At 40.0% G+C, this 23142-nt stretch overlaps 1 protein-coding gene across 1 annotated transcript in view; it reads left to right on the plus strand.

Moving 5' to 3' along the window:
* The window catches only part of trip4 (thyroid hormone receptor interactor 4), an 88545-nt gene that overhangs the window by 5336 nt on the left and 60067 nt on the right, over positions 1-23142 (plus strand). The gene's annotated exons all lie outside the window — the stretch shown is intronic.

A 23142-nucleotide genomic window follows, 5' to 3' on the forward strand; every position in this document is an offset into this window, starting at 1 on the left:
AAATACTGCATATCCATATTACATAGAAGTGTTAAGTATAAGTGCTAAATTTCAGTTGAGAAAATCATGCTACTACAACTTCATTGAATCACAGAGCAAATGAGAGATGTGGGTGGAAGCTCAGGTCTGGAAGTCATAGTCCTGATCCGAGCCGTTGTTTTAAATCACGTCCGTACTGGATCCCCTGTCCCCTGTCCACCACCCTGTCCAAACTTGCCTACATTGATCTGTGTCTGGTCCCAGTCTGCTCTCCAGCCATCTTCACTGGGAGGCAGCTGTGCCCAGTTTCCCATGGTGACTGCCCTAGTGATTTGATGTTACGGTTCAGACAGCCCCTAGTCAGTTAATTGGGACACTCAGTTACTGCTGCACAACTAACTGAGCTAACTTCATAACGGCAGCTAGTAGCTACAGCCAGAGACGGCTACAGCAAAGAGTATAACGAGCACCTTGCTGCCTCGTATTTGTTTAGAGCGACCTTTGACGGGTGGCCAATCTTTACACATTGCCACTTTAAATAAAAATGTGAATTGATGCTACACAAATCAACTGTGATGCTTTGCTAAGTTTCTTTTATTACCACATGCGACCTGTAGGATTTTATTTTATTGAGTTGAGCATCAGTGGTTGCTTTGTAGTTGCAACGAAACAGGGAAATGTTTGTTTTGCTTTGGGATGAAATGGTGTTCTGTTGATGCTGTTGCTGTTGTTGCTCTCTGTTGACTACTGGAGCTCTTATGATTTCAATCCTCCTCTTCAATGTGGCTTGTCCAGTCCTTCTGCTGTTGGAGGCTGTGAAGTTTAACAAAACTGAACGCCTAATTTTGTGTCATCATGTAATAGTATTGGAATTGCAGTTCAGTTTCAAGTATTACAATAACACCAGAGGCAGTAAAACATCATCATGGAAATTTAAACACACAGACATCTTGGACAGCGCATTGTGTTTTTATAGACATCCAGAGGCTTACTTCATCCAAGACCACACTGTACGAGACTAAACACACACAGTCAAACAACTTAATTATTCTTCAGACAGAAACATTCTTCTGAGTTTAAATCATTATGAATTACTGAATTATGCTTGCTTGGAGAAGATTAAAGGATGAGTTCACTCAAAAATGAAAATTCTGTCATTATCTACCCAGGCTCATGCTGATGGAAAGTTGGGTGAAGTTACAAATCAAAACCACATTACAGCATTCTTCTAAACAACTGAAGTAGCTGGGGACTTGTTTTAAAACAAGCGGGAAAAAAACATAAAATGGCTCCGTCAATTTGTGATTTTAGATTTAGATTTTAGCTTAAAGGATAACTACCGTTTTTTACAGCCTGGACCTTATTTCTAGCATAAAATATGATCATTTACTCACCCAGATAACTTTGGTGTCATTTGAAGTCGTTCAGACGAAATTGGATCCAGTGGAGCGCCACTATATCCATATAATGCGAGTAACGGGGCATCGACACACAGCCTCTATATAACGCATTCTCTGCCACGAAACTAGTTCATTTCACCAATATTTTGTCATGATACGCTAGTGCTAGTCCCCTCTGAAGCCTGATTTATGCTTCTGCGTCGCGGCGACGGCGTAGCTACGTCGTCGACCCTACGCCGTCATTGAGCATTCGAAGTTCTGCGTCGAGGGAACGCGTTGGTCTGCAATTCACCACCAAGCCGCGGGGGGGGGGGGCAGTCACCATGGGAAACTGGGCACAGCTGCCTCCCAGTGAAGATGGCTGGAGAGCAGACTGGGACCAGACACAGATCAATGTAGGCAAGTTTGGACAGGGTGGTGGACTTGCTCTCTTGCACTGCAGTTGCGGTCAGAGCGGATATGCTGTGTAGCATTCTGGTCACAGTGTGGGGCTTACAAGCTACATGCTGCACAACACCAATACTCCTCCTGCCCTGCTGGGATCTCACAAAGCATGGAGTTCACAAGCAATAGGAGACAAGCATGCAAGCAGCAGAAGTAACTGGCGGTGTTGTTATACTGTTGACCGGAAAAGCAACTGCCGGAAATGATGGTCTGAGCGGACCAATCCCAGTCCTTGCCGTTCGCGTCTCGACGCGTCGACGTGACGCGTAGTCAGGATTTTTTGGAGGCGCACGTCAGGCTACGGCGCAGGGTCCGCGTAGGGGTCTGCGTCGACGACGTAGCTACGCCGTCGCCGCGACGCAGAAGCATAAATCAGGCTTGAGTCCGGACTTGTCTGTTATCAACATCCGGGGTCAAACTAGCAGTAGCAGTTACAGGTAAACAAGCCGGCTGTCGCAGGTGCGCGCGCAGCTCAGAGATGACATCATCCAGGTCAGAGGTAGTAGGTCAACCTACAGACCCCGGATGTTGATAACAGGCAACAGGCGGACTCAGAGGGGAATAGCACGAGCGTATCATAACAAAATATTGGTGAAATGAACTAGTTTCGCGGCAGATAATGCTCATAGAGGCTGCGCTTCAGTGCCCTGATCACTCGCATTATATGGATATACGCGGCGCTCCACTGGATCTAATTTTGTCCGAACGACGCCAAATGACACCAAAGTTATCTCGGTGAGTAAATCATCGTATTTTATGCTAGAAATAAGGTCCAGGTTGTAAAAAACGACAATTCCCCTTTAAATCCAGTCTCTGTAAACCCTGAGATCACAAATTAATTTGAAAAGACATTATTTACACCTTTTTTTAAGATGAAATCTGCACTGTAGCTGCTAAGCTAAAAGCCTTGATTGTCACCCTGTCTGATGTGGGTGCATGAACCCGACCGCACGTTGAGGGTTTAATTACAACTATTCAATTCAAATTAGGTTCTGAGGGCTGCCGGACAATTCGATTATGCCGTACCAGCTGTATTTTATGTTTTTTTTGTGTTGTTTTAAGTCTCCATCTACCTCAGTTGTTCAGGAGAATGGTGCAATGTTGTGTTGCTGTGAAGCTCCAGAAATGTTTGGTGGACTATGCAACTCCACCCAACTCCTCATCAGCATGGGGGGGCCATTTGCATTTGTTAAGAGGATGACCATAATTTTCTCTACACACTATTTCTTTAAACTTCTACTGAGAGATACTCATGCATATTGTGGTGAGCAACATCATCTCTTACCAGCAGAGGTCAGACTGCACCTTTTCTACAACATCTCCCTCCCAGCTTTGCAGTATTACCACTAGAGACAGTATGCACCACAGGACTAACCACAGAGACACAGATCCAAGCCCTCATTATCCCAGTTACCTCCCACCGTAATGGTGATACATATATTTACATTTGCATCAGCCTATTTTGTCTATGCAGCATACTTTCAAACCAATTATTTTGTCTCACAGCCACAGAAGACATGAGTGCCCTCTGATTACTGATACAACAATAGAGAGCACTGCTGCTGTCTTCCATTTTATGTCTTCCATGAACACTTAAACTGAGATCCACCCTTAACCAGAGTGCTACAAGGACTCACTCTGAATATTTGATGTGGCTCCATTGGCAGTCTGGTCACTGCTGCTGTTTTGCACTCGTAAACTGTTTACTTGAGCTTTTACACCCGAATTACTTTAATTAATTGCAGTTTTACCAAGTACAAACTGGAAAATACACCCCACTCTCCATTAAGTCGTCATGTGTACACAGAGTTGCTCTCCCAGTCCCTGTCAATGGAACACATTTAAACTTAATTACATTGCAGCCCTCGTCTAGGCTGTTTTAGCCTCTGGCTTTGTTAGAGACTGCTCCATCTGAGGTCTACTGGTCTTATCCTTTTCCAGTATATTTGTGTTAATATTAGAGCTGAAAACAATTAGCTGCTCACTAGAAAAGAAATCGGCAGCTATTATGCTAATCAATTCATCGTTTTGCAGGCGTTTTTGAAGCAAAAATGCCAAACATTGACTGTTTCCAGCCTCTCAAATGTTAATATTGACTGGTTTTGGACTGAAACAGGAACTTTTAAGATGTCATCTTGGGCTCTGGTTAATTGTAATCAGAATTTTTCACTATTTTCTAACAGTTTAAGCTCAATGTTAAAGATGAATCAAGAAAATAATTTGACATATTATATATGACATATTATATATATATATAGTGACAATAAGAATAATCAACACATCCTCACACCTTAACATCTGAATAGGTCTATTGCCATTGGCTCCCAAAACAGCATGTCTGTAGTAGTGTACCAGCAACAGGCCTACCAGTACTTTATCTTACCCGCACAGTTTAGTTTAGAAAATCACTTGGTTAGCTTTAGGAAAACATAGTGGTTTGGGTTTAAATAACTGCGTTACTTATGTAACTTCAGTAACGAACGTACACCAGTTAGCCACAACATTAAAACCACCTACTTAATATTGTGCAGATTCCCCTTGATCAGCCAAAACAGTTCTGACCTGTCAATGCTTGGCCTCAAGACCTCCGTGGGTGTCCTGCGGTGTCTGGCACCGGGACGTTTGTAGGTGATCTTTTGGGTCCTGTTTGTTGGGGGCGTCAATGGATCGGACTTGTTCTATCATGGCCAGGTCACTATAAACTGTATGTGTGGGAAACACTGCAGACCTTTATTGTACACACTTTGTTTTAGCCAAGAAAACTACTTGGTTAGTAATAATGTGTTTGGATTGAAATAGCTACTCTACTTATGTACCTTCAGTTACAACAAACATACAACAAACAACACCCATCTACCTCCCCATGTGGACTTTGCTGCTCTTTATACTACTTCACCTGACTTCCTCGTTTGCTGCCAAAATAATTACTACTGCCACTAGGGGGGACCGCCAAACAAGAAATGTAAATATGGGCTTAAATAAACTGCGTTTACAGTCGTTTTTCTGTTGAAGATGTGCTGGAACAATCATCGGTTGCAGCCCTAATTATTTTTCAAGTAATGTCAGGCTTTAAGAACTCAACTACTTAAATGTTTGTTGATTTATTGCCTTCTTGTTTTTTTAATAATAGGGCTGAAATACACTACAAATGCCTCATTAAAAGTATTTACTCTGCTTTTTTCACATCCGTCAGAGTAAATCTCTAAAGAAAAAACACACACACCAAGGAGTCAGTCACTTCTCATTATTTTTATGTTGTGTACAAACAGTAACATGTCTGACTCTATAGTCACAAAAAAACACACATGCATATATATGGGATAGTCTACAGTGAGACTGTAAACACTGCACAAACATGTTGTAACCCTGCAACGCTACAAGCCCTCATACACATGTGCACACACGCTTGTAAGCAGTATTTGATGACATAGTGAAAGGGATCACATTTGGAAATTGCACAGTCTCCTGTTCCAATTAAAACAAAACAGAGCCACGGAAAATGCAATGATCCTCTTTTAGGATTTTGTGCTTGTGTTTCCACATTTCTCTGCGCACACGTTTTGATATATGTGTCCTCCTTCATAAAGACAGTTTTTTTATTTCTGAGGAGCTCTGCGTTTGGGTAAAAACTACTTCAAAAATGTGTGCTGCGACATGGTTTGCCTTCTGACTGCTGGGACCTGTAAATCTAAGGGCTTTCCCCTTTTGTACTCTGTCCTCATTCTCTCCTCCACCACTCATTCCACCCAGGGCTGTAAAATCATGTTTGCAGGCAGTGTGACTGCCCTTTCATCCTGTGAAAGGGTGTGTGTGTGTGTGTGTGTGTGTGTCCACTTGCACAGAGCAGCCATAAATAACACCCCCACCCCACACAAGGCCCCTCAGAAAAAAAAGAAAGGCAGATGTAGAAAATAGTGAAGCAACCAGAGAAGAACAACAGCACCAAATGCTTAATGATGGTGCTTGTTCCAGTCACCATTTTGGAAAAAGCAGAGACTATTAGCTGTTTAGCCTTTAGCAGTTCAAGCTCGCTTCTTTTCATATAAGCAGAAGAGTGCATGTTGTGTTAATACATAGTAGCACACAGCTGAGCTGCTGGACTGGGCTGAGTGGGTGAGATGCAGGATTTACTGTCCTGTGCTGGCAGTTGTGGGTGGTTAAAAGAGGGGGGAGGTGAAGGACAGACAGCCATTATTCTTCAGGCTCTTCTAAATCTGCCCCTAGTGATATATGAAATATTTAGAGAAAGTGGAATGTGGGTAGATCAGGATAGAAACACTATGAATCCAAAAAATGCAGTAAATGTAAATATTTAAGTATCACCGATCCAATGTGATAGCAGTTCTTCTCCTGTTGGGGCGCTCTTGTACAAAGCAGCAGTAAAACCCTGACACCCTGCTGACAGATAGTGAAGAAAGACCACCCCAGGCAGAGCAGGATTTCCATCTGCTTGACTTGAACCAGTTCTTTCCCTCATTAGAAATTGACTGGTGTATTGATCCATTCCCCCCATAATCTCTCACTCCTCCCAATTCCCCAGCCCCCCTTACTACTGATAATTGGCCAGCCATTATGATCTGTGCTCTGTCTCTCCACCCCTTCCCCCCTGTGCTCACTCAGCAACGGGTTGAGATGTACGCCTGACCTTCTTTCTGTAGAGGGGGGGGGGTTGGGAAAAAGATAGGTAGGTTACAGATTGAAAATTGTTTTTGCAGGAAGAGGCAGAGCGGGATAATTAAAATGGATGAGCAGAGAGCTGCAGCCATACTAAGCAGGTTTAAGGTTGGTGGATATGATGCAGATGGTTTACTTCGCACATAAAATTGATACTCAAATGTGCAATAAAATGTAGTCAAACAGCATTGCTATGTTTTTAGTGCAACATTTATCCACTAATGCACAGACCCATTCTCAGTTTGGTTAACAGCACAGGCAAAGGCACATCACGCCCCATATAAAGCTCGAATCGCACCATGAACTTACTCCTGTGGTGAAAAAATTGATTGGATCAATCCACACTCTTAATAAGGGTCAAATTTATTACTCCGTACCAGCTGCAGAGCTTCATGTCTTAGTGAATACAAGTCAGAGAGGAAAGCAGAGAAAAAAAAACAGTGACTGTTCAGCGCTGTATTCATTCGTATGAAATGACTATAAGGGCAAGAAGTCGATGTGGGTTTTGTGTGTATGTGTGTGTGTGATCTGTACATATATTATCTAATCAGAGGATCCTATTCCTGATGATGAAATGTTGACATAATAATACAATCTGAAAGTTTCAACATTCAGAGGTTTTTGAGGAACACTGTTTCACAGATAAGCATATCTACCTCTCATCTGTTAAAGGCTGACATTTAACAGGTCCCCTGGCAGTTCTGTATATCAGATTGACACATATTTGAGACATGGCTTTCAGTGCATGGTTTATAGCTTTGGTCCCTAAGTGGTCTAGACTCAGGTTTCACATATCTTTGATCATTACACCATCATCCACTCATAGGCTATATGAACACCAATTCAGTCTTATGTCACAAAGTGAAAATAAAATTTAAGAAATGTGCACAGGCTTTTCTCACTGATGACATTTTTACATGTGTCAGAAGGAGAAGCACATGTAAATAATGAAATTAGTGCTTGCTGAATTTGATTTAACAATATCAGTCTTAATGTGTTTGCTGGCTGTCACTCTGTTGTGGCACTTGATTAGAGCAGTAAATGTTATTAGTAACACCTGTAATTTTCCTACAATGACGGGTCAAAACATCTAATTTGAAAAAGTTAAGGCATAAAACCAATGACGTTAATAGCACTGCAATAGCAGTTAGAGCCAATTAATGCAAAACCTTTTTAGCAACATGATGGGACTTACGCATCATTGCAGAATAAACATTTTGATGTCATTTTGTTTAAAAGGAGGAAGAGAGAAAATTGACTAAATTACTAAACTTGTTTAATTTTTAAATTTTGATTAACAATTTTTATTTAGAATATCCCCCCAGAATATTCTAAATACTTAAAATTCTTGCATGCAGTGTTGTTTTCAATGACGGTAAACATTTTTAGATTTTAGTTTGCTTGACCACTCCTGCTAATGTAGTTTTTCATATTGTCTGGAAAAGCTTTTTCTGCAAATATGTAACAGTATCATCTGCATACAGCATTTTACAGTAGCTTCTGTATGTGGATATAAATCTAACTGTGTCATCTGCATACAGGATATATATGAAACAATACATTATCAGGGCTGGCCCTGATACAATAGATGAGCATGTATAAACTAATAGCTTACAGCTAATGGAGCTGTAAGAGCTAACAGCTAAATAACTAGACACGCAGCAGAAGTGAGTGTTTATGTGAAGAGGAACATTAAGCCTTAAAAAGTGAAGTGCAGTTCAATGTCACAACACAACAAATTGAAAATAAATTTACTAAAATACTTAAGCTGAGTCAGGTTTTGAGATAAAAGTAATTTGAATGCTCATACTTTTAGTTAACAATTATCCACTGTATTCTTAGCCGCCATGATACCTTGCACAAATTATTAGCACAACTTCCGACACGTCCTGGTGGTAACAAGACGCTAATCCTCTGTCCTAGACCAATTGATACGGCGTATCATTCATTCATGAAGTTATAGGTGAGCAACTTTCTTAAGTGAACACTACGAACACATTATTTACATCTACTTATTTCCCCAGTTACCTCCCCAGAAAATTTGTGGATAGATGATGATAATAATAAAGCAAAGAGGCAATATTTTGATTTTCAGACAATCAAATATTTTGATTCACTTCAGGACGGTTAAAATCATTTGAGGACATCTGTGGGATAGTGGTGAAAAAAGTTCCTCATCATCCGCATATATTTTAATGCCTGCATTGAAACATGCTATGGTGATGAACATGTATGACAGTGTGTATTAGAAGTGGGCCCAGATTAAACTCTGATTGAGCAGTGATAGAACAGCTGAAGAGAATTTATTCTGTCACTTGTTTTTGAATAGATGATGATGATTGTTAAAGAATCACACAGACATTCAAAAGCCTCACACAGATCTTAGGTGCTGTTCTGATAACACAATCATTGTGTAGTCTGGATTGGGTTTGCTGGTGAAATGATCCTTTTCGCCATCAAAACTGCACTGATTAGAGAGTCCTGTTATATTTGATTAATCAGTCAGTGCTGCTCTGTGCCTGCTACATCTAATAGCTCAGCCTCTATGTTTTACTTATATTTATTAATATCCAGTTAATAAAACAAGCCTTCCTTATGTTCTGTTCAGCTTCTTTATGATTGTATAGATTACCCCATTATAGTAGTATAATACTGTATATGTACTGCAGCTCAGTAGATGTTTGCACACCAGCACATGTCAGATAACTGAAACCATTGGCTTATACCATATCACATAGCTGCAAGCCTTGCCACTTATCTGTCAAAAGAAGTGCTGGTTTCTGTGGAATTCCATTTGTGCAAGCTGTGCCTCTGACCTCCAGAGTGGAGCTCCCTTGCTTGTTAGGCCGGTTGGAAGCTCGGACTGATGCCTGCGTTTCCTTGTGTGGTAATGTGATATTTATATGCTGAAAGCCTTCCTGCCAGCATGCCACACGCACACAAACACACACACACATACACACACACACACACACACACACTCTCACAAGATATATTGGATGCATTCCAAAGAAAGGAAAGTCAGGCAATGCTATTTTTTCTTCCCCCTCTTTCTGTAACATAGCGAGAATCCTTCGCAATGGCTGCTCCCCTCCCCCCACCATCATTCCCTCTTCATACTTTCCCCACTTTCTCTCTAACAGTGTGTTTTACAGGTCAGGGCTGTGGAGTTGTACGTGTGCCTGGAGAATTCAGATAATGTTTACATGTGACTATGCATCTCTCTCTCTTTCTGCACAAGCTCAGCCACATAGTAACACACTCGCATTCCTCCCCTTCCTCCCTTTTTCCTTGCTGGGCAGTTTGCCATGGCAGAGAGGTCAGACATCATGTGATTCTGCAGTGGTGTGTAGAATGCATTCAGCCCCGGGTCCCCAGGCGCTGGATGACAACCAACCAAACCTCAGTCACAGGTTTTCAACAGCATGAAAAATACATAGAACCATCTGCCAGACTTGAAATGGCCTGCTATGCTGTTTAGAATTTCACTGCTGTCCTCAGACTACTTCATCGAATGTCACACCGTTTCTGCTGGCAGTGAAGCCCCTTTTATTATCTCTACCTCTCCTCCATTTTGTTCTGCTCATTTAATAGGACTTGTTCCTCCTGCTGTATGCTGATCACAGGAACTAGGAACAATGATAAAGGCAACAAAAGCTTCCTTTGATGGTCTAAAAGACAGCAGTGTTGATGAAAATAGGTCAGAATCAAAGGGATGTTACTGAATACCAGATTGTATGAAGTATTAGACTAAATGCTAAACTGGTTGAAATTCTTCTTTTCCCTTTAAATGTTATGTGATGCATTGCTGCTCTTTTAAGTCAGACCTCTTTATCTTATGATTTATTTCTAAGCTTTCAATTTTTATTAAATCTCTTTTCTGAACTGTCTGAAGTGTTGCCAAAGTCATCGTTATTATGTCATCATTACCCCATCACAGTCATTTCGAACATAAACAGAAAAGCCTGCAAGGTACTCATAATAATAAAGTATTGACTAATATTATTGACTGTAACAGAATGGCGAACGGCATTAATCATTAACCACTTCTAGTTTTGTAGTTGAAAATTCAACACTAATATTAATGCAAGAAAAAGTTAGGAAAACTCAGTGATTTGTATTTGTTTAGACAAATTAAAATATTTTTTGACAGTTTTAATTATAATGTAATTAAGATTTAGGTGAACAATCACTAAAGATTCCCCATTATGTGGCTTACATTGCTGTAAGATCAGCATCACAATCATCACATCCTTATACCTAAACCACTGAATAGATCGATTGCCAGACACTCAATCGAAACAAGATATATCACCGTTCCCAAAACAACATGACTGTTGCAGCATACCAGTGACTGGACAGACCAACATTTCACCTTCATTGTATGCTCACTGTTTGGTTATGTTTACGCAAGAAAACTACTTGGTGAGGTTGCGGAAAACATTGTAGTCTGGATTAAAGTAACTATGTTACTCATGTAACTACAGTTATGTAATATACATCACCTGACTCGTCACTGAGATAAAATAACTCAGCGTTAACTTTTGTTTTTACTCTGGACACAAACAGCGGCCTCCTGGGTGAAAGTCCTGTGCTTATTTGATCACCCACCCACCCCGACCTCCTCCCTATGTGAACTTTCTCGCGCTTTATAATACTTCACCTGACTTCTTCTTTTGCCGTTGTAATAATGACTACGGCCACTAGAGGTCACAGCCTAACAAGAAAATTCAATGTGGCTCGTTATAACCTGCTTTCATAGTTGATCTACAGTATGGTTGTTTCTCTGATGAGGATTGGCTGTGTAAAATTGTTAGAAGTATGAACTTTCAAAGACTTGACAAGAATATTAAGTATTTTCTTAATTCTACCATTATATATACAGTATAAAAAGGAAATAGATTTGATTCACAAAAAACAAAAATGTTCTTCCACCAGCATTATTCCTTTGACATTTGTTAACCTGTTTCTAGAGATTTCTGGTCTCTATTGTAATGTTTATTAGAGAATATACATCTTTAAAAAAAAAAAGTTTTATTTATTTTTACTCCGAGCTGAATAGATCTTATTCCTAGCCCTCATTATACTGTGTCCTGTCCTGAGAAAAAGGACACTGCATTTCCCTTGGTAACAAGACGCTAATCCTCTGTTATTGCTTAGCCCAATTAGCTAATGCCTCTAAAGCCTTAAAGTGTTGCCGGTGTGTCAGTTATTATGATACTTTGTTACTTACGCTTGTTCCGATGAGCAACGAAAGTACCACCCAAACTAACATGTCATTCAAACCAATAATGGTTTGTTTTTGTTGGGATTGCTCGCTAATGTAGCACATACTAGTAATACTAGTAAATATTCTGAGGGAGTGTAGTAAAGAGAATGAAAGGAATTAAGTCAATGGACTGGAATCTGTACAGCCCAAACTTTAAAAGCCTGTCATTTGTGGTTAAAGTATGTTTAGCTGTTGCTGTTTTTGAAAAGGTATGTTTGCAATTTTGTATGGCTCCGCAGACAGCTTTTTGGTCGCAGCACATGTAACTGGAACAACCTCTTTGTTTTAGTTTATGGAACAGTCTTCTGCTTCTCAGTTTGCGCTCTCTTTGAAATAATGGCCCCGACTGTGTTAAACAATGTTTGTATAAAACAAGAAAAATGAGACCTCTGTAGATTTTAACGTTGTGATCTATTTGGTGCCACAGGCAAATTGTAACCACCCACAATGAGCCTTAATGAAGCATAGCATCAATATGTTTGACATTTATCTCCCATCTCAACATCTGGTGTTTGTTTTTGATGCCCCAAAATGGCTCCTCATGAGGCCAGTGTCTGTGCCAGTTTTCTGTTTTGGAATGAGGAAATGAATGAAGGTTGTGTGGTGCAGTCAGTAAGTACTTTGCACAAAGTCAGTGGGCGATCGTGTTTCCCTGCTATGGTGTTATCAGGAATTGGAAGAGCTCCCAATTTAATCATTATTCTTTATGCCTGTTGCTGTCCAAATATGAGCACAGGCATTACTTCACTCGTTACGTCTAGCTGATTTTGAGTGTTTTTGCCAGATTCCCCAGGCATGCCTATGCAATTGCTTTATGTCACCCATGCCTGTGTGTGTTCATTTGAGAAGAGATCTTTATCCAGCCAAGCCCAGACTCAGCAGCAGTATAACCTCAAGTCTCTCTCCTGGAGAGGGAGAACCAGAGAGACAGAGAGCAAGAGACTCTCTGCCACTGCAGGGTCAGAGATTACAAACTCAATTGTACTCTGCTGGGCGACATGTCTGCTCAGCAACTTCCTGCTAGCGACATCAGAGGGGAGGAAAGTATGGAGAAAGAGGGGGAGGCGAGGGAGGCGAGGGAGGCTGTCCATGCTTCCAGTGCCATTAATCTTTCTGTTTGTGTGCAGCAAACAAAAAAAGAATTCAGCTTCCTCTTGCCCATAAAGCCAGTGAGACTTATTTAAATTTTTGGGTTGTCTGTATCCCTTCGTCCTTCCCATTCTTGTGAAAGGGATATCTCAAGAACGCCTTGAGGGAATTTCTTTAAATTTGGCACATACGTCTACTTGGTCTCCAGGATGAACTGATTAGATTTGAGTGGTCAAAGGTCAAGGTCACTGTAACCTCACAAACTGGCCATAACTCAACAATTCATATAATAAGCATGACAAAAAAAATTACTCTGATGGGATAAAATCAAAAATTGTGTTGTGTATGAAAGTCAGCAATCACATCTATTTAACCAGCAGAATATTTTATAGCATTTAGATGATCAAAGAGCAGATTTTTTTTTTTAAATTCCATTTATAAACTGCCCATTGATAAGCGATTGTCTAATGTTTGCATAATAAAGCTTTTCTGGATATGTAACCAGCCGTAGGATAAGCAAAAAATGTAGAAATTGACAACACTGGCAATACGTTTCTCCATCTCATCTGCTTTATGAATACATGCACTGGATGTGTTACGAGGTTGTGTCCACAAGCTATTTTGCCAGGATACCAGCGAGGAGCTGCCAGCCGTTGTCATGGGCATCAAGTGTTTGTTCTTTGAAGATTGCCAGTGTCTTTAAAAATGATCTGACCTCGAAATCAATGACAAACACAGGCAGAGTTTTAATCAGAAAAAGTAAAAAAAAAGTAATGTTTCATTCTGTAATTCAAAGTACCCGCTATTATGTATATTATACACCACTATTTGACCTGTTAAATTTGTGAAAAAATCACATTACTTTTTGCTCAGTGTCTGTGACAGATGTGTTCATGTACTGTTTCTTTGGGTCAGGATCTTTGTCAGTTAAAGAAAGAAAAAATGGAGTTGGTGCTCATCTATCAGCCATTACAACGTTCAGCTGAATGTTGTTGCTTATCTGTAGAGCATGGGTGTAATAGTCTCACTCAGTAAATGTCTTAATTTCACAACACAGGGAACTGTGCGTTGGCATGACCTGCACTGTATTTAAAAGGCAGCAGGATTGTGATCATTATTTTCAATGAGGCTTCGGTGATGAAGGCAAGCAGGGAATTCACAGTCTGCACCATATACGCCAGGTGCCCTGTGATCAAGCAGAATTAACATCAAATATGATGTGCTTTTCCTTTGTGTAGTGACGTCTTGCTGAAATGTCTTTCAACTTTAAAGCTAAAGGTTGGCAGCAAGGTAAAACTACAGAAAGTGTCTGACCCTTTGGTCTAAGTATCCACAGAGATGATTTCTTACGGATTATTTAATAGCTATTTAATAAGAGTATAAGCCAAATAAAAATAAAGTTTCCTTGAATATTTCAATGAAACTCTCAAGCTTAATCAAGGATTGTTTTGCTTCACTTAAAATCACATTATCCTAACCAGTAGAAAATGATGTGTTATTGTTCCAAATGGCTCCATTTAAATCACATCTCTAAAAACTGACATTCATGTGTGATTTCCTGTGAATGAGGCAGCAACGGTTTAGCATGCAAGATAATTAATGGTATCTTCTGTTATCCATAAAAAAGAATGCTAATTGACACATTTTCTAATTTTAATAGATGAATTAACACCTAGAAACATCTTTTATATACAAATAGTGTCCTAATTGGGCAGCAACAAGTATCATAGCTCCCCTTTGCGCTCCTGATGTGGCTTATAACACTGCTTTCCTGGCTGGTAAAATCTATATATTTAAACATACTGTAAGGAACTTTCAAACGGTGATGAAACGGTCTTAAGCATGTCTTAGAGTGGCTGTTTCTGTATGATGATTAGTTATTTTTAATGTCTGTAACCAGCTCAGATTTCAACTTACAGGGGTTGGATAAGTCCTAAAATTAAAACTATATTTTATGGCAGAGGGCTGAGGATGACTTGAGGAGCCTCACAGCCTGAGAGAGGAGTCTGCTCTGTAGTCTGATAGTACAGCACTAAAGCAAAAGTGTATTTTGTTTCTCCATCGTCATATTATATCTTACATAGACCTAAATAGATGCATGGCCTCTGTTTACAAAACAGGGAAGTATTAATAATGCATTGCCTCTTTCTTTCACTTGGTTCAAAACAAATGCACACGCTAGCCAGATCAAGATCTTAACAACAAGAGGTATGTTTCTCATACTGTTTTTTCCACAGGGGCCGCTAGAATCAACAAAAAATGAAAGCAGAATTGTTGCGGCTTTAACTGAAATCATAAACTTGTATCTAAATGCAGAAGCGTATCATTAAACTAGGTTTTGAGAATCAATACAGAATTTGCAGTCTTACTCCCTTCACTGTCAGCTACAATTATTTCTCTCTTGTGCCTTTGCCATATTTAGAGACATTTCTTGGAGCACATACTGCACAAGCTCTTCTTTTCATGGTCCACTGGGCAAATATGCCATTAAATGTTTTTGCAGGCTCAGTGTGTGGGGTATTGATTTACATGCAACATAATTTTCTTTCCTCTCATATATCGGGTGGTCAGTGTAGCAAGAATTTGATTCAGCATAATTACTTGAATAATGCTGGTGCAACTGTACATTGCCTGTGCTGGGTGTACCAAGAAATTGGTATGTTATCACCAATGAGCTGCATCCTTGGTCATGCCATGAAAGCACACATCTTTTTTCAATTTAATCATAAGTTTTTTACTATGAGCTATTTTCAGTGGCACTATGAGATTGGAATTGCTGAAGTCATCTTCTCGTCTGACCTCAAGTTCAAATAGAAAGTGGGTCGCATTTAACAGAAAGTTGGATAATACAGAAGAATACAAAGTCACCTCTCAATCATCTCTTGCACTTTCCACTCAAAGGTTTATGGAAAAAAATCAAATGTAATGTATAATTAAAATGTTCTAATATGTTGGTATGAAGAGAAAATGGCATCTCTCAGCAACCACAATCCAAACATGGGCAGAGGATTTACAGGTCTTGCAGGAGAATGCTTGTTTGTATTTTATGTATAAACTAAAAGCAGTGTTGGTGCCCTGGTGTGAATTGACCATGTGCTAAATTGATCATTGAATCATATGTTAGCAATCAAAACTCACACAGTAGCACAGTAGGCCTCGGATTTCTCCACATGCTGGATTTATGTAAATGAGGCTGTGGTCAGAGAGATTTTTTAAATTTTCTTGCTTTTGATAGACCAAAAACACAAAAGTTTAAAGAATGGATTAAACATAACCTGACATCTAACGTAACGTCTCATGCAAATGTTGCCTCTGCTTTTCATGCAAAGACCTGCCCTACTCTGCCTTTGATTGGCTAGTTGTAATATTCTTAAACCTAACCCTAACCAAACTCACTACTCTTGCCTCAGGCCAACCAACACAACCAATGAAGGCAACCAATCGGAGGCAGAGTAGGGCGAGTCTTAGAAAGAAAACAGTGGGATCCATAATAACCTTAAGCTGCCAGCTAACCAGCTTACCACCAGTAGCAACCCAGCAATACTTTCAAGGCCAGAGAGAACATAATGAACGGCCTACTTTAGTTTGTTGGATTATTGTGTGGAAGCCAGTTCTGGATGTTAGATTTGAAGAGTTTGCAGTAATGATAGCAGCTCTGTTGTGCTCCAGTTTTAGGGAAGTTATTACATGAACCTCAGCTGCTTTACCATATAGCATTTCATTTGCCAAGCACATCAGTTAGCCCTCATCCTGATAGCCTCTTCTTTTGTAATGCTAAAAATGAAAACAAACTGTTTGAAAAAAAATAAAAAATCATGAACAGTATTTCTTTAATTCCATGTCCTCTGCCTAGATCATCAACTCATAAGGATACGTTTTTGTCTGAGACATGCAGGTAGCTCAGTCATGCACCATCAAGTAAATATAAGATAATCCTTTATTAATTTTGCAGAGGGAAAATTATAGCAGCAAAAGGTCAGAATAAGTACAGATAAATAGAGAACCTTCAGGATTTGATATAAATGATTTTATATGTATAAAATAAGAATCCAATAAATGGAAAATATATAAGAGCAATTAGACACAAAGCACAACACTTACAGGCAATAGCAGCACACATGGAGTGCCCACAATTAATGTTTCGGTGTATTTAAGATCATTTACAAGATTCTTGAGTCAGCTGGAAAAATTAAAATGTCAGCTTGTGTTTTCAACCAACCCACGGAGCTAACATTAGCATAATTAACCAGCTATCTACATCTGATTAAATTTGCCAGGAGCTGTTCAGCCAGCAAAATTAACGATCGCTTCAGAAATTGAGAAACGATTATTTTCTGCTTCTTTTGAAAATCAAGGACCTTTTATTTAAAATATCACAAACGATTTAAAAAATATTTTAGCTTACTTACACAAACTGTAGAAGTCTAAACTGCAAGGACCTGTAAAGAGCTCTTATTCAACACCTTCTGTTAAGCAGTTCACTGTGTTCTCCCTAAGAGCATATCAGCAGGATCACCTTGTCTATTGTAAGCTGTACTACTAACCCATGGGCTTAGAGAAACCTAAAACTCGCCTTTGATAAGAATCGAGGGACTGCCTTCCTTCTGTGCTCCTTTCTCAAACCATGCTCATTGCCAGCCTCGAGAGAAGGAGGGAAGAGACAGTTGTTTCCCACAGAGGCTGAGTGAACACAGATGGGAGGGCTGTACCCCAGTGTCGGGATATCAAAGCAAATATTCACCTTTAGAGACAGACATGTTCATAAACTCCCCGGTCCTTCTCCATTTCCACATTATGAAATCAAATGCCCACTGTGAAGTGGTTTGTTACCTTACTTAAAATACGAGCCTTTTTGCTGACAGCACCTGTGTTAAGGAGAGCTGGATTTGTGGCACCGATAAAAGGAGATTGTGGTGGAAAATAAGAAGTTTTAATGCCTTAGATTCCCTGGAATTTTTCTTTGAAGTCGAGGTTTGAAAGCAGACGTGGTAATTGTCTCCAGGGGTTCTTGCTGTGTGTGTGTGTGATTGAGTGTGTGTTTGTGTGTTGAAAAGGAAACTACTAAGTGGAAGGCTTTGCCTGTGTGACTTTCTGTAAACGCAGTGTGGTTGTCTAATACTTGAACTCAAATATAATAATAACATGTACTTATTTACTCATGTTTGCAATATGTAGCTTCAGAACCACTTGAAGTTAAATGCATCTCATATTTTCCTGAATAGATTTTTTTTCCTTTTAAAACACTATTTTCCGCTGCACATTAGAAATCTGTTTATTCTGTAGGAGTCCTTCACTCGTCAAACAGAAGCTTAACTGTGAGTACAAGAGAGAGCCCTTTTCCCTGGAAAGTTCCAGCCGTTAGCTTGTTGAGACTAAAAAGCTTTGACTGTTGTGAAGCAGTCTTGTTTTCTTCTCGCCCGAGGGCCACTGCAGGAGGTGAAGTCATAAACATGGCTGGGAAAGTGGAACTGGGCTAAGTGAGGAAGTCTGTGTGAATCTGCCTGAAAAAACACATGACTTCACTACACCTGTCAGCACTGGCGCTAGCTTAAAGGCTAATGTGTGGGTCGCTCTTTACCAACAGCGTTGGTGCAGAGCTGGATTGTTATGCTTATGAGGCTGGGGAGTAGAAAATAATTTTAATACCTCTCTCTTCAGTCTTCCAGGGGATTTTATAGCGGGGTGGTGGGCTGCGACAGCTTGAAGTAATTTACATCATGACAATAATGAAATCTCAATTGCTGATGTGCAGAGTTAAATCTTGAGCTAAACATGACAGTAGTAATACACCAAGCATCACAGTTAATATCAGTAAATCCTGCCAAGGTTCCTCACTTGGTAGTTTAATGTAATTGTCACATTGTAGTGAAGGTTTGATTAAAAAAGACAAAGATCTTCAGTGTAATTTATTATTATTATATTATATTTATTAAAGTACAAACTTGCACATGTACTATAGTAACTTGGGCTTTTTACTTTTTTACTTTATCAGTGTAAAATGTGTCAAATTTCGATGTACTGAAACAGAGCATTTTCAGAGCGAAGGGAATTTGTAGTAGGGCAGACACGACGGCAGTAATTGGAAAATCGTGGCCCCGGCGCTGAGCTTCTAATAATGAGACATGTCTCTCGTTGTGTTGAGGATATTAATAATGTAAAGATTCAGGAGCCAGTGTTGGACACTCCTAGATAATTAATGTTCACTCTCCAACTTGACACCAGTTGATTCTGCAGGTGAAGGAGTATGTTAAATTTTTAATCATCACTGTGCAACTCAGTGTGCCTGAGCTCCAATGAAAGGGACAAAGTGAGGCGCATTAGCCGCCTGTTTAGATGGAAAAGGTCAATGTTGCTACCAGTATGATTCAAAGCCTGTGTCCATACTAGCTAAGGATACATGTGTTTGCACCTTTTGCTTCCAATTAAAAAGGTTGTTTAAGGTGTGTAAGACTTTATTGAGCATGTGATGGTCCCTGTAGTTCAACTTAAAAATGTTGTGTGTACATTTATATATATATATGTGTGTGTGTATATATATACACAGACCCTGCAGAATTAAAAAGGTGAAACCAGGGAATGTTCTGCAATACAAAATGTAATTTGTGCTCGAAAATGTGATTAATTGAACATCAAAATCATTGAGCTTTACTCAGGATTTAATCATTGATTCATCAGGTTCACTTAGGAAGCTCTGTGTTATGGGCATTTTAGCCATAAGCAGCCATTAATATTGATAATATGAAAAACTAATCACTTTATTTGGACTTACAATGACTTGCTTGCATGTCTGTAGCTGATTATAAGATGATAAGATTTCTATTAATGCAAAAAGATGCCAGTTAATTAAAAATAATTAAAATGGAGATTAAACATACAAAGATAAAGGTAAATGCATACATGATGACGTGGTCTGGTGTTTCCAGGAAAGGGTTGCTGTATACGTGGCTGAGAAACAAAGTACAAGGTTCAACTGAAGTCTAAAAGATTGAAATACGCTTCTGAAGAGGCCACAGGCTACATTTACATGCATGGTGCTATTTGGCTGCCTGCCATTCTGCAGTAGAGATCCTGTTTGCGTTAAGCTGTTTACATGAACTGTTGATACCTTGAAGTAGGGTGTCTTTGTAACCATGAATAAACCATTTAACAACATATTCCTATCCAACTGAGCTGTTAATTATCTATTGATGCAGCCACCAGGTCAATTTGCAATTTTTGACTTGAGGTCATCTCTGAAACATTTTTTTTTTTTTGACTGAGTTGCACTGAATTCAAGAAAAGCTGGTCCTAAAATGGTAAAATAAGAAAAGACCAAGGGGAAAGAGGGGAGTAGTTGGCCATGACAGCCATCAGTTCAGCATCAGAATCAAGCAACATGTGTTTACTTTTGTTTCTCTTTTTCCCCTTTAACCAGAAACGCTGTTCTCACTCAACTGTTGTCTTTCATTGTGATCAACTCTACTTTGCCGCCTTTCATGATGCTTTGCTGCTCTTAATGAAACTCAACACTTCCTGCAGATGTTTCACAGTAAATGTGACGTGAAAAGATTATTTCTCCTGAACCGCTGCAAGGCTTTTAATGTGAAACAGATGGAGGAATGAGTCTGCATTAACAGCAAACAGCAGATGAGGATAAATCAGAAAACTGGGAGGATTCTTACTAAAATACGATCAAAAACAAATAAAACTGAGAATAAATAAAAGCCTCTCTGTCATAATGTGTCTATCTCAGATTAATGCCTGGCTCTTTCTTCGGATGAGTTGAATAAGGACACGTCTAATTTTGAATTTGCAGTGTAACGTTTGAACTTGCTGACCCAATTTACCGTATTATAAAGTGCACAAATTGGTTATTTTTCAGTTCAAGAATAATGTCGAGGGTAGCTGGCTATATGGGCTGTCTTGAGTCACAACTTCCCCATAAGCTGCAACCTGAATATGTTACATACCGTGGTCTGTATAAAATGAGAAATGTTGAAGTTCCTTAAAACTGCATTCTTTCCAATAATGTGATTGTATGTAAGCTTATGAGAAAATAAGCCTGCTTCTCACATGATGTTCACTATGTAAGCTATGGCTCCATTTCAAGTGAAATTGAAGATAAAGCGGGGTATGCTGTCGGGCGTGTCTGTATTGACAATAACAATATAATAATATCTTCATGAATACTAATATTCTAATAACTTTCAAATCACTACCACAGCATCTATCTCTCTCTTCCACCCTCTCACCCAAATATGGCCACTCCTGACTCCAAAAAAACAATGACGACAGCCGAAATGCCCACAAATCTGGTAGGGAAAATCTGGATGAAGTGTTAAAGCATGTAATTACTACTTGATGCACTGCAAAAAGACATTTTCCCATAAGCTTACATTGGGAAAGAAGAGACTTCCACCAGCCAAGCGACTAACTTCCAGTTTACCTCTCTGCTAACTTGAATGCCAAAAAATGTTATTGTGCAGTTCTTCTAGACTTTCCAAATGTTATCAGACCGCATGACGCAAAATCTGATAGTGAAACATGTCATCTCGCTTGTATCCAGTGTTTTACAGCCACTTCTTTCACAATGTAAGCTTATAGTAGAAAAGTCTTTTTGGGTCAGTGTGCATCACGAGATGTTGTAATTATGTCAAATGAGCTTCAAGCCTGTCACTGTTCCTGGATGCTGGCAATGCCAAATATGAGGCTTCAGAATGGATGTCCACAAACCATAAGGTGTCGTCACCGTGTGTTTCCACTTGGTATAGACACATTTGTCTGAGAATCGGACCATTTAGTGCCAATTTTTGGTACTTGTTCTGGATACGCAGTAAAATGGATTCAATTAAGTAAAGAGGTTTACCAAACCTTATTTGCACTCATTGACATCATTTGTGGTTTTGTCGTCTGCAGTTAATTTTGTGACAGTGTTTTGAATTGTGATACATGAACCGTGTGTGTGCTCTGGTCCTGTGTTGTGCAGCGATGGAAAAACAAATACCACACTAAGTGCGTGCAAAAGCTGAAAGGCAGTTACAGTACAGTTTCCTGAGGGCAGCTGCATTCGTTGGAGGGTTAATGAATGCCAGAAACAGGCATGTGTTGTTCGGCGAACACGATAGATTAAAGAACGATTGGCGAACGATTGCTGTTGCATACATTTCCAAACGACACCCTTTCACCTCCCACATGTAGCCCATTGCTCCGAGACAACCCATCTGTTTCTCCATTCCCTGGGTGAAACCAGCCTTGACAGAACTGCCTAAGCAGTATTTCAAGAGTGTCTTTTCTGGGAAGACACGGTTGGCTTTGTGTAGTTCTCTATCCATCAAAAGCCCTGCCTCTGTGTTTCTCCCTCACCTTATACTGTTATTATCCGTCTTTTTTACCGAATCATATTCCTCATTTTTACTCTCCAGTTTCCCCCCTTCCCTCCTTCCCTTCATTCTGTGCCTCCCTCCCCCTTATTCCACCCTCCTCATTTTTAAAAGCCACATGCTCCCAGCCCGTCTGGCTCAGTTGCACCCTGCCAATGAAGGGCTTTTTATTGGGCTGAGATTGAGTGCAGCCAAGCAGGGCCTGGCTCAGGCTGAGGCTGGGGCCAGCCTCGCAGTCCCCCCCCCTCTCCACCTTCCCACCAGCCCCAACCCCCCACTGCACAGACCACTCCACATGCCTGTTCTGGTCTGGCCCTGTCGCCCAGAAGGAGATTACTTGTCTCTGCTGCCCTTAATTGCCGACAGCAGCTGAAAAGAGCCAGAGAGAGAGACATTGTAGAGAGAGGAGAGGGAACAGTGTTGGCTTGTTGAGCTGTTACTTGACAAGCTTGGACTCAAAGGTTTGTGTTCCTGCTGTCAAATCCTGGCTATGTTTTAGTTGGTTTTATTAAGATGGATGTTGTTTTCATCAAATGTTGCTTGGAACTCGTTGCCTTTTGGACTGCACTGAGAATGAATAATACAGTATATAGAACACAGATGATGTGTTGAGGAAGGGAAGCAGATGAATATGAAGCATAAACCTCAGAACACATCACTTCATTATATACAATGTGTGGTAAAGGCAGTAGGGCCACTGAGCCCTCTCCCTGCCCTCTAAGCCACTGTTATTTTTCTGTGCCCCTGCCATCCCTTTTTACTTTTTCCAATGAACTTGTGAATTTCATATTATTACAGTTGGTTATTGTTGAATCCCCTCTGGCTTGATCCCAGCAAATTAAATAGTGGGCAGTTTATTGAATTGGCACTCTCTGAAGAAGCTGTGAAGCCTTATGAATTTGTTTAGTATTTTAATATGTAGGTTTTC

Source organism: Pagrus pagrus (assembly GCF_965226575.1).
Source record: "Pagrus pagrus genome assembly, chromosome: 1".
Taxonomy (NCBI): domain Eukaryota; kingdom Metazoa; phylum Chordata; class Actinopteri; order Spariformes; family Sparidae; genus Pagrus; species Pagrus pagrus.